Source organism: Amblyraja radiata, chromosome 30, assembly GCF_010909765.2.
Source record: "Amblyraja radiata isolate CabotCenter1 chromosome 30, sAmbRad1.1.pri, whole genome shotgun sequence".
In the NCBI taxonomy this organism is placed as follows: domain Eukaryota; kingdom Metazoa; phylum Chordata; class Chondrichthyes; order Rajiformes; family Rajidae; genus Amblyraja; species Amblyraja radiata.
Genome location: NC_045985.1, coordinates 26,647,674 through 26,652,463, shown reverse-complemented (window position 1 = coordinate 26,652,463; position 4,790 = coordinate 26,647,674).

Here is a 4,790-nt window from a genome sequence, read left to right as displayed (position 1 = left end):
ACTTGGACAAGGGGTGAGTGGGCAGATGCATGGCAGATGCAGCTTTGTGTCATCTGCAAATTTGCTAATCCCTTCATCTAAATAATTGAGGTATATTGTAAATAGCTGCAGTCCCAGCACCAAACCTTGCAGTACCCCACTAGTCACTGCCTGCCATTCTGAAAGGGACCCGTTAATCCCTACTCTTTGTTTCCTGTCTGCCAAACAATTATCTATCCATGTCAGCACCTTATCCCCATTACCATGTGCTCTAATTTTGCCCACTAATCTCCTGAGTGGGACCTTATCAAACGCTTTCTGAAAGTCCAGGTGCAACACATACATTGTCTCCCCCTTGGCCATTTTTCCAGTTACATCCTCAAAGAATTCCAGAAGATTAGTCAAGCATGATTTCTCCTTTGTAAATTCATGCTGACTCCGTCCAAGCATATTATTGCTATCCAAATGTGCCGCTATTTCATCTTTTATAATTGACTCCAGCAGCTTCCCCACCACCAATGTGAGGCTAACTGGTCTATACTTCCCTGTTTCCTCTCTCCCTCCATTCTTATAAAGTGGGCTGTTCTTAGCTACCCTCCAATCCACAGGAACTGATCCTGAATCTATGGAACATTGGAAAATTATCAACAATATGTCCATGATTTCTAGAGCCACTTCCTTAAGTACCCTGGGATGCAGACCATCAAGCCCAGGGGATTTATCAGACTTCAATCCCATCAGTCTCCCCAACACCATTTCACCATGTTTAACATTGATAACTCCTGGAAGTAGGGCCGTTTCAAGTGTCTCCTTATAAAGGTTGGCCCTACGTTCACCAAATAAACCTATATATGCAAGTGGACTATTTGCAATGAATCAATGTTGCAACCCGTTAAGAAGAAAGGATAGAGTTTCTCAGTGAATTTGTCGCCGAACGTGTACAGATGTGACATGTCATCGGCATTGTACAGTGTCACCTGGCCAGCCTCATAGTTCAGGTAGATGCCTAATCTCTGGGGTTTGACTGGAACAGGGAGGGCAGTACTTGGGGAAGACATAGTGGTATATTCCTCTCCCAGACGCCACAATACCCAGGCACCGGATTTTGGTTCCGGTGTGAACTCTGCTTTCCTCAGTACCGATGCTTTTACCACTCCCACACTCCACATGGTGTTCCTTCCGACCTCGACCTCCCAGTAGTGGCTCCCAGTATTGAAGCACTGAGATGCCAGGACACAATGCCACTGTACAAATCGCTCGGGTTTGTCAGGGACCTTCTGTTTAGCACCAAGTCTGATGGATGTCAGGTCACTGGACAGGATGAGTCTCGGATGCGCAGTGTCCGGATTCAGCTTCAGTTGGACTGGGACTGAAGAGGAGAACAATCTGGATGGTGAATCCACGCGATTTGCCAATCAAACATTTTGACACATCCAGTGGTTGGTCAATATACATTCATGCACAGTAACGAAAATGTAAACAGAAACTGCAGATGCTGGATATCTAAAATAAAAGGGGGAAATGTTACAAGATGCCGTTTTCTTTTTGCTAAGTTCTGAACACAGGCCGCAGATCTGAAACATTACCTGTTTTCTCTTCAGTTTAGTTCAGTTTGGAGATGTGGCGCTGAAACAGGCCTTTCAGCCCATCGAGTCCGCGTTGACCAGCGATCCCCGCACATTAACACTGTCCTGCACACACTAGGAATAATTTTACCCATACACGAAGCCAATTAACCTACAAACCTGTACATCTTTGTTGTGTGGGAGGAAACCGAAGATCTCGGAGAAAACCCACGCAGGTCACAGGGAGAACGTACAAAGTCCGTGCAGACAGCACCCGTAGTCAGGCTCGAACCCGGGTCTCTGGCGCTGCAGGCACTGTAAGGCAGCAACTCTACCACTGTGCCGCCACAAACATATCACATTTAGAACATATAGCAGTACAGCACAAGAACTGTCTACGTATTCATGCTGAACATGAGGCCAAGTTAAACTAAGCTTCTCCGCCTACACATTATCCATATCCCTACATATCCATGTGCACATCCAACACACCACTGTCACATCTGTCTCCACCAACGCTGGCAGAAGATTCCAGGTACACTCCACCCTCCGTGTAACACATTTGGCCCGCGCATCACCTTTAAATGTTGCCCCTCTCACCATTCAGTTACGCCCGCTGGCTGGAAGAGAGAGGTGGAATGGCACAAAGCTTAGCAAGTGATTTAGTTTAGTCTATTTTAGAGATACATCATGGAAACAGGCCCTTCGGCTCAACGAGTCCGTGCCAACCACTGGTCACCCGTACTAGTTCTATCCTACACACTAGGGACAATTTACACAATACAATTAAGCTACAAACCTGCACGTCTTTGTAATGCGGTTGGAAACCGGAGCACCCGCTGAAATCTCCACGCTGTCACAGGGAGAACGTACAAACTATATACAGACAGCACCCGTAGTCAGGATCGAACCCTGGACTCTGGAGCTGTAAGGCAGCAACTGTACTGCTGCCCCACCATGCAGCCCTGGTGATAGGTGGATATGGGTGAAGAGGGTGGGGGAGGGGGGCGGGGAGGGTGGTCACGACAGATACTTTCAAACTCTTAAAGGTGCTGACTGTCTACCCTTTCTAATCCTAAACTATCTAGATGTAAATATCTTCTATACTATCAGGAATAGCCATTATTTATCAGGCATTCCCGCCTGCCTTCTCTCCCCACTTCCCTCCATTGAGACACAACACTTGGAGGTTGGGGGGAGCGCTGATGTGACTCTATCGCTCACTCACTGACATAACCTTGCAACAGCGTAGAGGTTAAAGAGATACAGCATGGACATTGACATTTGACCCGCCGTGTCCATGCAGACCATCGATCACCCGTTCACACTAATTCTAGTTATCCCACTTTCTCATCCACTCACTACAAACTAACGGCAATGTGTAGAGGTCAACGAGCCTACAAACCTGCACGTATGTGGGATGTGAGAGGAAACCAGCGCAGATGGAGGAAACTCATGTGGTCACAGGGAGAACGTACAAACTCCACACAGACAGCAGATGAGGACAGGGTCGAACCCGGGTCTCTGGCGCTGTGAGGAATCTGCCTTACCAGCTGTGACAGTGCCAATGTCTGCATCGCGGATTTCACCGAGTCCGGCATTGCTGTTCAGGCCAGCATTTACTGCCCATTACTAGAGCATCTCACACAGCATTTAGGAACCATCCAGACAAGGAACAACAAATGCTGGAATGTTCACCTGACCACAGAGTACTGGAGGAACTGAGCAGGTGAGACAACATTTGTGAAGGGAATGTACGGGTGATGTTTCAGGATGAGAAACTTCTACAGACTAGTTGAATCAGTCTGAATGAGTCTGATGAAGGGTCCTGACCAGAAACGTCACCTGTCCATTTCCTCCACAGCTGCCGCTGACCCACTGAGTTGCTGCTGCACTTTCTCATTTGAACCACTGTAGTCAGTCTGGCGTTACGAAAGCTGGATAAGGATGGTAGATCTACTGTGCTGAGGGGCATCAATGAAGTAGAAGAGATGTTAGCACAATCTGCATTTTTTGTGGTCATCTTAATGGAGGCCAGTTGTTGCTAAATTCCAAATTATGAACTGAATTTAAATTGCACTGTTTCCATAGTGTGATGAGAAGCTGGTAGCAATGGTTAAAATGATGCAAGGTAGAGAGAGGGTAGACATTCATAACCTTGTTTTACCCAGTGTGAAAATGTGGACGACCACAGGACGTGGCTTTAAGGTGAGAGGGATGAAGTTTAACAATATGTACGGGGTAAGCTGTTTTAACACAGAGGATGCCTGGAACATGTTGCCGGGTGAGATGGTGGAGGCAGCCACAATAGTGGGATTTTAGCGGCTTTGAGAGAGGCACATGGATATGCAGAGAATGGAGGTATAAGTTTCAGGCAGAGGAGATTAATTTATCTAGGCATCATTTACAGCATGGACATTGTGGGCCAAAGGGTCTGCTCCTGTACTGTACTGAACTCAGATCTGTAAACTGTTAGTTCAGGCCCCAGGATTACCAGCTGTGTTGCATATCTGGTGTATCGCTATTGAACACGTGGGCTAGCCCGGCCCAAATGTGTAGGATGGACCTGCAGGTGGTAATTTACACTGAAGGTGGGTCTCAGCGGGTCAGGCAGCATCTCTGGATAAAAGGAACAGGTGACGTTTCAGGAAAAAACCTTTCTTCAGACTCGACCAAAAGTGTCAATTTTTCTCAAGCCTCTATCAACATCTCTTCCATATTTCATTCACCATAATTCCTCGACGCTACCGGAAGATACGTTTACCTGGATTAATTAGCTTCAGCATCCGTTTCCACAGGTTGAACTGAAAGGGGCCGCTGGTATCATCTTGCCTAAGGTGAATGGAAACTCTGGCGGGTCTCTGGAACTGCATGTTTTCACACCTGTGTTGGAAATAAAACATATCACTGAGATGTAAAAGTAGAATGATGCACCCTATCTATGATCTCACTTTATATATGTATCAGCACTGCCCGCAACTTCTGACTGTTCACAGACTACTATCCAAGACTGAGGTCAGAGGGAAATATGAACAACATATATGAGAAATATATAAATCAAGTTATTCTATGTGTTGATTGGGGATAGGTATTGACCACAGTATATCAAGGAGAAATTTTCAGTTGTTTTTTATAGTATTCTGCAAGGACTACCTCAGAAATCAAATGGAGACCTCAACCAAAAAGCAGCACTTCTGATAGTATTGCACTCACTGTACTGCATCCCAAATACTGGACACTCCACTC